We start from the raw sequence: 12,044 nt of genomic DNA on the forward strand, positions 1-12,044 counted from the left end.
TACCGGGGGGCTGTGGGGAGAAGAAGAACAAAAGAAAAGAAGATTGGCAACAGATGTTAGCTCAGGGCCAATCTTAAAATAAATAAGTAAATAATTCACTCAAAAATTAGCTTTTATCAGAGCCGGCCTGGTGGCACAGCTGTTAAGTTAGCACGTTCCACTTCCACAGCCTGGGGTTTGCTGGTTCGGATCCCAGGTACAGACCCATGCACAGCTTATCAAGCCATGCTGTGGCAGGCGTCCCACGTATAAAGTAGAGGAAGATGGGCATGGATGTTAGCTCAGGGCCAGTCTTCCTCAGAAAAAAGAGGAGGATTAGCGGCAGATGTTAACTCAGGGCTAATCTTCCTCAAAAATAAATAAATAAAAATTAACAAATAGGATTTATCCAACACCTTTATACACCAAGCACTCTACTAGGCACAGAGGTTATTTACCTTCAAATGGTCAGCATGGTTTTGAACCAATAATTTGTAAAAGAGAAGTGGGTGAAGGGGGAATATAGACTGACTCTTGGGGTTTCAGGGTGACAGAAATAAGTGCTGCAAGGTTGCTTGACAAAATTTCCCTTCATCTCCCCAACCTCATTCTAGGTGTTTCAAGGGAAAAGCAAAGGTGTTTATTCACTTAGTCCAGTATAGACAGGAGTGGTTTAGTCCTAACAGCAGTGGGAGCTGTGATCTGAGATAAGATTGGCTCTAGACCTGAGGCTCATCAGGGACCCTGCAGTCAACAGTGAGTCCTAATTCTGGAAAAACAGAATTGGGGCTGAGGATAAAATCTACAGTATATCTCATCTGGGCCATCACCACACAGGGGATTGATAGCTCATTAAATACTTTAATGAAACTACCTTCCCTAAGAAATATTAATAAGATATAGAAGAAGGGATGTCGGGGCCATTTTCAAATTAGAAGTATAAATTTACTTCCTATTCTATCCTCTCATTACATCACCTTTTTCCAGCTGTCTGCTAAAATTCATAAAACTGAATCATGAAAAAATAACTACTTCATTGCTGCCACCAAAATGACATAGAGAAGAATGGCCAGATTCCTGACCAGCAGGGGTACTGTAACTTCTTTGGGAAGGGAGTTATTGTAGTGCCTTTGGGGATGGGATGATTGGAAGAATTATAGTCATGAAAGAGCTGCCATTTTGTCACTGCTTTCTATGTGCCAGGCATAGTACTAGGTATATTTCGTATTTGTCTCAAAATACATTCTGAGGGCACAGATCTTAGATTTGAGGTACAGATTTTCCAGTCTCTCTGCCTTCTCCTATGCCATTTCCTCTGTTTAGAACCCCATTTTCTCTCAAAACTATCAGTGAAAATCCCATTCCTCTTTCAAAACTCACAATTTAGTATCTACTTGAAGACTTTGCTTTTTTCCTCAGTCTGAGAAAACTAATCTTTTGTTCTCTAAATCTCTGTTGTAAGCATTTATGTTTTTCTCTTAGAACTTAGTTTTTGCCTTATATTGCAGTGCTATAAGCTCACGAGGCATGTGTCTGGCTTCCTTACTATAATATAAACACTTTCAGAGTAGAGTTTCTCCACTCCTTCTCTACTCTATAGTTTCTCTCTCTTTTTTAAAGTTTTGTCTTTCCCAAGCAGAGTGTTTTTCAAGGTTTTCTCCATACATCTCTTCCACCAGAATCATTTGGGGAGTTCGTTAAAAGTCTTGATTACTGGTATCCAACTCAGCATTGCTGAATATAATCTTAGGAGGTAAGGGCCCAGGGACCCATATTTTAAACCGCTATCTTAAGTGGGTCTTGTGTTCACTAAAGTTTGAGAATCTCTGCCTTAGCACAGAGCAATTGTCCTCAACTGGAGGTGATTATGCCCTCAAGGGGATGTTTAGCAATATCTGGAAACACTTTTGCCCATCACAGCTGGGGGAAGGGATAGGTGCTACTGGTGTCTAGAGGCTAGAGTTCAGGGATGCTGCTCAACATCCTACAGTGCGCTGGACAATCCCCAGCACAACATATTATCTGGCCCAGAATGGCAATAACTCATAAACCCTGGCCCAGAGCAAAAAGCATCATGTACGTGTTGGTGATCAATAGATGTTTCTTGAATAAGTAAGTTTGTGGTGAAGTGAGTTGAGAAAAGTAGAGCGGGATGCTCTTAATGGGGGCTCAGCTGCATTCCTTCTGGGACATGCCTGGTGGGGCTGCCTCAGTTAACACACTTTGTAACCTGCCTAATTGTTTGGGGTCATGGAGGCCCAGGACTTCCCAATGCCCATCCATTCAATCGACAATATATCACATTTGGCAAGCTTTATATGAGTAACAATCTTATTTTTTTTAATGTTCAAATCATAGTGACTTTTTCCTTTTAGCACTTTATATGTTTTCTTAAATTTTAAAACCACCTAATATGTCTTCCCTGAGGCAATCCCAGTATTCTTGGGATAGAAGGGAGCATGATTTTCTCTATTACAGGCAAGCCAACTCAAAGTTGCTCCATGATTTTCTGGCAGACATACAGTAAAGCAGTGCCCTCCTTAGGATTAGAATCTAATACTTTCCACACACAAACCACAAAGCCATATTGCCTCTGAAATACTTATTTTGACATTTTTGATCCTTCTTTTTAAAATGGAGTCTCTTTAAATCTAATAGTATGTGCTTGAAATGTCTCTTCATTTATCTTTTGTGTGTGTGTGTGCACGTGTGTGTGCGCGTGTGTGTAAGATTGGCCCTGAGCTAACATCTGTGCCAATCTTCCTCTATTTTATGTGGGATGCTGCCACAGCATGGCTTGGTGAACAGGGCTAGGTCCACTCTCCGAATTTGAATCTGTGAACCCTGGGCCGCCAAAGCAGAGTGTGCGAACTCAACCACTAGGCCTCCAGGTCAGCCCCTTCATTTACCTTTTTGATTGCTCAATCCTAAATGAATCACTGTCCGTGATAACAATGCTGCATTTCCTCTGTCTGGAGAAAGAACGGGTTTATATTATCCCTCTAGAAGAAGTCAAGGATCAGCACTTTTTGACTGTGGTCAGTTTGGAACATTAGAGCTGATGATCTTAGTGTGGGGGTTTACTTTCAAACATAGGCCCTAGAGAACTTTTGGCTGTGTTGTGTTAATATGATAAGCAAAGTATTTGTTTCATAAGAGTAAACTCTCAGAGATTATATATGTGTGTAAGTGTATATACACATGTAATTCTACAGTACTGAGACTAACGATATAAAAACTAAATAAAAGATTTGGGTAGACTCGTTTCTGGCTTTTCTCTTCCACCACAATTTCCTTCTTGATTTTTGTTTGGGTTAAGAAGTCCCCAGGTAGGCTGCTCTGTGTTGAGGTTTTCTGGCATTTGGATAACACTTTGAGTCTATAGCATCAAGAAAGAAAAGAATGAGGATTCAATTACAGTTTTCTGTCTTAAAATAAATTCTTATTTTTTAAAAAAAGATATTTACTTATGCAGAAACTTTTTATGATATAACTAAAATGTTATAACACATTGCAGATTCCTCCACAAGTTCTGAGAAGAATTTGGACACCAACTATGTTATTTTCCTCTTTTTTTAAATATTTGAGAAATTCAGTTCTAGTCTGTTCAGGTCAGAAGTAAAAATGAGTTTAAAAGACTGGAAAGTATTTAATAGCATATAAAAACATTTTTCTTGGGTGGTCTCCCTGTAACTCATCTTTTTTATTTTCCTTCTCCTTATCACCTATATTTTCAAACATGTCCCTGTATCGGACAAGTGAATGAAAGGGAAATAACTTTTTCTTTAAAAACCTATCTAAAGAGAGGAGAAAGAAGCAATGCAAAGACTAATTAATAAGAGTTTTATATTTTCCCTTCAACAGTTAGTGCAAGGCTAACTTTCCTTGCTGTCTAATAAAATGAACCAAGAGTGAAAAGTTCAAATATTAGGCTTTCCTGTGGAGCTGGTTTCAAGAGGTCCTGAGAGCCAACATCAGCGGAGTGACAGGAGGGCGTTCATGTTTCTGTCTAGTCTGTGGTGGACTGCTGAGATAGCTACTTGAAGCAAACAAAAATACCCAAACCAAAATCTAACCTGTCCCGCAGAAGTTCAGTGATCTAAGGTGAAAGAACTTTGCTTCAAGTCTCCACTGACTTCCTCTGCTTTTCACCAACCCCTTCCCCAAATTGTCTTCTTAAAGCTAAACAAACAAAAACAGCAAAACACCAGACTTCTCAACAAAAGACATTTTGTTTTCTACCCAACTGTTGTGTATAATATATGAAAGTCGCAGTCATGGCAGAAGGAAACTTACATTTAATTAACATTTCCAAAAACGACTTAAAATCAATGGATGTGTTTTCCTCTGGAGAAATCCATAATTACCTTGGCTTCAGCACAGCAGAAAATGACAGAGTATCATAGACAGTTTTTTGAGTTGACTGTAGTTCAGATCAAGGTCCACATGTGCTGTAAATCTCTGCAATGGCGAGGAACTATCAGGGACCTACTAAGCCATTTACCAGTTTAAGTGGTCAACACCAGAACTTCCAAATAGATTGAAACAACAAGTGCTCATTTCTCATGGAGTACCCTGAAATGACTAGTAGACAAAGTTAGAGTAACAACGTAGAGATTTAAGCCCATGTGCTTAGAATAGGGCTGCCAGATAAAATACAGAACATCCAGTTAAATTTGAATTTCAGATAAGCAATGAATTTTTTTTAGATATTGTATGTCTACAAAAGTATGTTATTTATCTGAAATTCAAATTTAACTAGATGTTCTGGATTTTTATTTTTTATTTTCTAAGTCTGGCAATCTTACCCAAGAAGATATGTTCAAATTTCAATTTTAGAAACCCTGTTATTAAACACTGAAATAGTTGGATGGAGATATATATATATATATTAAAATTTTTAAACTGTGCAAGATATATGAAATGAGAGAAATTAAATGCCAGTACTAGGAGGACCAATCTATGCAAAGATAGCTAATGAATAATAATAAAAAAGAGGTGGAGTTTTCCTAAACCAGAGACATACTTAACACATCTCATACACAAGTTGGCCCTCTTGGGGCATAATTATGACGTTTTGAATCATTGGCAGCCACCTGTCCAGAGGTTACCATAGAATTGAATATTGAGTTTACTTTCAATGTCATCATTGGCACTGACTAGTTGATCTAAATTTGACCAAAGCAGAATCATTTGATAGCTGCAACCAAATAGTTCTTCTAAGAAGATTTGTAGGTCCCAGAATAACGTTCTATTTCTATAGGTTCCCAATAATCACAGTGCTGTGATTAATATAGGATTTTGCTTCAAATGCAGCTCTACCATATATTAGTTGCATGAATTGGATGCGTCATTTAGTCACTCTAAGCCTCAGTTTCTTCATTTATAAAATGAAAGTAAAACCTTAACCATTAGTAAGTTATTGAGATAATAAGCAATTAAATGAGATAATGTACTTAGAACAGTGACTGACACTTATCAATTGTTAAGCTATGGATTCCCTGGATGCCAGGACCTCTGCTGTCCCGTTCATGCTATAGCATCAGCACCAAGCGCATTGCTTGAGACATGGAAGGAGCTCACATATTTATACAATATTACTTTTATAAATAACTATAGTAGTGGAGGCAGTCCTAGTAATTTATTACAGTACTTGATAAATCCAGAACTTTAATATTTAAAAAAAAGAACTGTTTTGGGTTTCTGGAGGTTTTGGATTTCTGGAGATGTAGAAGCAAATTTTTAAAACAGATACCTTTTTTTTTTCCCAAAGATTGGCACCTGGGCTAACAACTGTTGCCAATCTTTTTTTTTTTTTTCCTGCTTTTATCTCCCCAAACCCCCCCTGTACACAGTTGTGTATCTTAGTTGCACGTCCTTCTAGTAGTGGGATGTGGGACTCCTCCTCAACGTGGCCTGACGAGCGGTGCCATGTCCGTGCCCACGATCCGAACCCTGGGCCGCCACAGCAGAGCACACGAACTTAACCACTCGTCCATGGAGCCGGCCCTCTAAAACAGATACCTTTTATTTTAGGAAAATCACCTCACTGGCAATTAAGAACCAACCTATTGAGGGTTATTGTGAGGTCATCTTAAACCAGAATGCAGATGCTGCAAATTCAGAGGCTTAATGATTGTTCACTACCAAGAGTTGATGTATTTTTTTCTGCGTTTCATTGTACCTTTGAAAAATTAGTATAATGATCACATATAATATATTTTGATTGAACTGTGGACAGGCCTCATATGGTATTGTTTAAGATTAAATAATATAGAGCTCAGGAAATAGTCTATTAACTACTATTACTATCCTATCCAGGCCCTACAGATCATATCCCATGAGTTGAGAAGGGTTGAGCCTTCTCTTGGAGGAAACGGATATTCCAACCTCTGATTTTACGAGGGCAGGAGATGAGAGAGTTTTCAAGGAGAGAGGAGGGGACCCTCCATTCTGTAAGGTTAAGAGTTGCAAAACTAGACTTGGAGACATGGTACCATCCATAAAACAAACACCATGGAGGCTAAATTTGGTGGAGGCAAATCTGGTAACTGTCATGTGGAAGTGGCTTGGGATCTAGGTGGGGGCTCAAGTTGCATTCAATTCCTATAAAATTCAAACATCCTACTATTAGCCATGTGACACACTGAAACTTGTACTTCTGTTGTCCCTTTAGCATTCAATGAAGCTTTGTAGAACAGTGCAGTAAGATCTAGACATATTTGGAGAATAAACCAAGGGATCTATGTCCCTGCTTGGGGAAAATTGGGATGGGGAGAGACAGCAGCCCAGAGAATCAAGATTACAAGAATCATTACGAGATGATGTGATGTGACCTGCAAAAGCTCTGGAGCAGAGGTTGGGAGCCCAGATGGCTGGCAGAACTGAAAAGAGACCACCAGGTTGGACTTACAGAACATCTAAGAATTCCTCAGAGATTCCCAGAAATCATTCAAGAAGCAGAACATATTCAAGAATGAACTTCCTGAAATCAAATTGGCGATTAAAAGAAATGTGATTTTATTTTGCATTACAAGTTGGTGAGATCTGGGGACACATTCATTGCATTATGTTCATCTTGGCAGCCGGAAAGCTTAGAGCTGAAATTATTCCTTAATTATAACAATCTCATCCGGAATTCCTAAAATCATTAGAAGCTGCCAGGAAGGGATACCCAAGGACAACAACTTCTCTTCTCTTCAGTGGTTTATGACTTCTCTTTTTATCTTTATTATTATAAAAACGTTTTGGGTGTATACTAGGGGATCTGATTTGTGCGTAAGCTGGGATTTAGATATGCCTAGGCATGTGGAGTGAACCAGAGGGCAGCCTGCCAGGTGTCTGCTCAAGTGAGTGACTAGAGAGGCTCCTGAGGCAGACAGAGGCACTCAGAAGCCCAGCCCCAAAGTAAAGCAACAGAGTTGGAGGGGCAGATTGACTCTGGGCATAGTCGTTTTGTCACTTATATTAGTCATTGGTTTTGCCTCCATGGACATGTGTCTGGGTCTTCTGGGGAGAAATGTAAGTAAAACCAGAAAAAAAAAATGTTGTTTTATTAAAACTCCTGCATGAGGAGAAGCAATGCTGCTTCAGTTCTCTCCTAAAAAATGTTAGATATCCATGCCTTTGGCCCTCCAAGGGCTCTAGAACACTCACCATGGTGTCCCTTGGGAGACAGTGGCACTTTGTGAGAGATGGCTTTGAAGTCTGGCAGCAGAGACTGGTGGGTGAAGAAGGAAGAGCTGTGAAAAGCAGCAGCAGGAGTGCCTGGCAGGCACAGAAATACACAGAGGAAACAGCAGTGGGGCCGGATAGATGGAGCAATTCCCAGCGTGAGAAGTGGCAAGACCCTCTCCTTGATTAAACTTTAGTCGGCCTCCTCTAAGTCCTCCAGGCTTGAACTTTGGCATCTGTCATAGGGCTTTGTAAAGCCCAGTTGTAGCAAGAATCTTGCTAGGTCAGTTTTACAAGAATCCCCACCTTTGATATCTACCTGATCACCCTACATGTCTGATCAAATTCCTCATCTCCCTCCTTTGGCATCTGATCACCCGGGGCCTGCCTTCAGCAAGAATCTTGTCAAGTTGGTTTAGCCAGAATCTCCCCTTAACCCTGAGGTTTCCTCTTATTAATTTTCCACCTACTGACCCCCATCATGCTCCTTGGCTATAAATCCCAACGTGTCCACATTCTATTTGAAACTGAGCCTAGTTCTTACTGAGGTCTCTTTTCCGCTATTGCAATAGTTCCTGAATAAAATCTGATTTTATCACTTTACCTTCCGTCTGGCTCTAGTTTTCAAGTGCTACTTGGTAAATCTTGTGTCAAGCAGACCCATATCAAGTAGACTTCGGCAATACCCAGCATGAGGGGGATGGTACCCAGTGGTGTTGAAGTTACCTGTGTGATCAGCAGTTACCTGTGTGAACCCCAGCCAAGGAAGCTGTGTGTTCTGAGTGTGCAATAAGACAGGTGACTGCGTAATTGGTGAGCAGCTGTGAGACTTCCCGTGACAAATCTCAGGATACAGGAAAGAAATCACTCCAAAGAACTGGGACAAGAGCCAAAGAAACAGAGATTGTATTTAACTCTGATATCAGTAGTATTTATTGTAAATAAAATATTGTGCAGTTTTAAGTATTCATTTCCTTATTTTACAGGTGATAAAACTGAGACTTAGAAAAGCTAACTCACCTTGTAAAGGGCAGAACTGGGACGGAAATCTAAGTGTTCTGATTGTTCTGATACATTTTCAATATTATTCTACTACAATATAACTGTCCCTTATTTAAAATGTGTCCCATACAGGGGCTAGCCCTGTGGCTGAGTGGTTAAGTTTGCACGCTCCACTTTGGCGTGCAAACTTCCCAGGGTTTCACTGGTTCAGATCCTGGGTGCGTACATGGCACTGCTTGTCGGGCCACGTCGAGGCAGCATCCCACATGCCACAACTAGAAGGACCTACAAGGAAAATATACAGCTATGTACTGGGAGGATTTGGGGAGATAAAGGAGAAAAAAAAAAAAAGAGAAGATTGGCAACAGTTGTTAGCTCAGGTACCAATCTTAAAAAAAAAAAAAGTCCCATACAGATTTTGATGCCCAAGTCCTTTTAAAATCTAGATTATGTATGAATCAATAAATTTCTCATTTTTGTATATGTCAGGTGGAATATATTTCATACCTTCCTGGAATTCATTCATTAAAATTTTAAATTGAATTTATTTATTAAAAAAATGGATGTGGAGAAAAGGGAGCCCTCATACACTGCTGGTAGGGATGTAAATCACGCAGCCACTCTGGAAAACAGTATGGAGATTCCTCAAAAAATTAGAATAGAACTATCATATGATCCAGCTATTCCACTTCTGCGTATTTATCCAAAGAACACGAAAACGCTAATTTGAAAAGATATGCACCACTATGTTCACTGCAGCATTATTCACAATAGCCAACTTGGAAACAACCCAACTGCCCGTCAACAGATAAATGGATAAAGAAAATGTCATATACATATATACACACACACAATGCAATACTACTCAGCCATAAAAAAAGATGAAATCTTGCCATTTGCGACAACATGGATGGACCTTGAGGGCATTATGCTAAGTGATTTAAGTTAAAAGGAGAAAGCCAATTGCCATGTGATTTCACCCATATGTGGAAGATAAAAACAATGACAACAACAAACAAACACATAGATACAGAGAACAGATTGGTGGTTACCAGAGGGGAAGTAGGAAAGGGAGAGGCAAAAGGGATAAAAGGGCATGTGTTTACAGTGACAGATAGCAATTAGACGTTGGGTGGTGAACATGCTGTAGTCTACACAGAAGTTGATATATAATGATGTACACCTCAAATTTATATAATGTCATAAATCAATGTGACTTCAAGAAAAAATTAATGAACAAAATGTATTGAATTTTATTCATTACAAAGATGCCTCTGCCCAAATTTATTTGAAGAGAAATTTACTAAATTTAAAACTAGGATTTATATTTGAAATTCTGGAAAGAAATAAGAAGATACATCGTTTTAAAAAATAAAGTAACTGGAGATTTTAAAGAAGCATAAAAGTATTCTATTGCTATTTTTAAATGTTACCCTTGAAAAGGACATTCAAGCAAGATGGCGACATGGGGCTGGACAGGGTCAAAACTACGGGATTTGCCAGGTTAGTCCAGGAAAACTAGAGCAGGCATCAGATTCAATCCACAAGCAAGGAGGCAGCCAAAGCCAAGAACTGGAACCTTGCCAGAAGCTGAGCAGGGTGGATGCCAGAGGAGTAGCCAAGAGAACAAGCCAAGGATTTGTAAGTAGAGAAAGCAGCAGAGGTAACAGGAGACAAGAACACAGGGAGCAGTTCTGAGGGCTATCTCCATTGCTTCTGGACAGCGTCTCTTTAGCATGATAATGCCTCATGTAATGCTCCAAGTATGAGCTCACTACATTGAATCTTAAAGGTAATTTTCTACACCTGATACCATACAACCCCAATCTAATCTTCTACACCTTAAAATACAGCATTTTGGTATGGAAACTGAGAAACCCGGGTGTCTCAGTTATCTGGGTTTTCATTATAGTGTGCAGCAGTCTTTCTGGTCCATTTTTTAGATCTGCATTCATCTATGTCCCCCAGCCACTGCCTTGGCACTGAAGAGAGCCTGACAGAGCCTGGAAAATATATTCATGTTTCTAGTGTATTGCTTTGGAAGCAGGAGAAGTGAGATTCCAGATGGAGTGTGGAGACAAGGAGCCTGAGGGACAGTGTGTTTGCTTCAAGTCTGGAGGAAGCCATAGAAAGAAGGCCTTGGTATTAAAATCTCAGAACTCAGGAAAGATTGTGGATTAGCTTTTAAATAGCCAGGAAAAGTGATATGTCAGCAGGATTACTAGATATGGTTCACTACTCTGAGGGCCTATGGTATCTTAGTATCTGTGAATATCATCCTTGCAGTGTGAGGTGTATGGTCTTGGACTTATGTCTTGAGAATTTGTGTCCTTCTTTTTGACCCAGAGCTATTCTGTGACCATAAGATGACTGATGCTCAAGACAAAAATTCTCACAATCAGTATTTCACACTTTTAGGCTTTATTTACTCTTGCCAACAAAATGGATTCTTCAAACCCAAGAAAGGGGAAAGAGTGAAAGGCAAAGGTGATGTAAATGGCAGAAGTGAGTGTTCTACTGCTTTAAGAATGTAGTGACCCACTTGACTTCACTTCTGAACCACTCATCTTCTTTGTGGCTGGGGGTAGGTGTTGCAGAGGAAACAGCAGAAAATCGAAAGACACATCTCTGTAGGAGAAGCATGCATTGGTCAGCCTTTTCAAGACCTTTCTGCTGTATCATACTTTTAAAGTTGCTGTGCCCATAAAAAACAATCTTTTATATCACTAGTCAAATAAGCATTGCGATCTTAAATCATTCTCCCTGAAATGTTAGCCCTTAAAACTTTCTTGACGTGAAGAACACATCCAAGGCAACTTAAAAATACTTGTGTAAGAAAGAACAGGATTTAATAGAAGAAAAGAAGCAAAATAAGACAAAATAAAGAAAGGGCAAGATTAGCTCAATCATTCTACGCAGAAAGAGTGCTTTAATTTAATTTCTTACATAATCTGTACATATTGGAAGGAAGCAGTAAAATGCATTACATGGTGTTCAGGCAAAAAACAGATTTCACTTTAGCAACCGGCCTGCTCATAATTCTGCTTCTCACTTATTTATGACACTTACTGGGTCAACAAATATAGGCAGCACTGTTCAAAATGGAAATGCACAGTGGCTGTAGCCTGGGAGCTCTTGGTGGAGGTAGAATTTTCAATACTATGCTACAACTTCATAAGGAGAAGGAAGGATGACAAGGGATAAAGTTGATAGGTGTGGCCCTGTAGGTGTTGATGCAGAGTATACATTATTTTTTTGTCCTCTTTTTTGGATAATGGATAATAGCAGAGGACAAGTACACTTTCATTTGAGGATATTATGGAAGATACAGCCTAGGATGACCCTCAATGAGTCACACTCTGTGTAATCTCCTCTCCTTGAGTGTAGGT

This window comes from Equus caballus, chromosome 3, assembly GCF_041296265.1.
Source record: "Equus caballus isolate H_3958 breed thoroughbred chromosome 3, TB-T2T, whole genome shotgun sequence".
Lineage (NCBI taxonomy): Eukaryota > Metazoa > Chordata > Mammalia > Perissodactyla > Equidae > Equus > Equus caballus.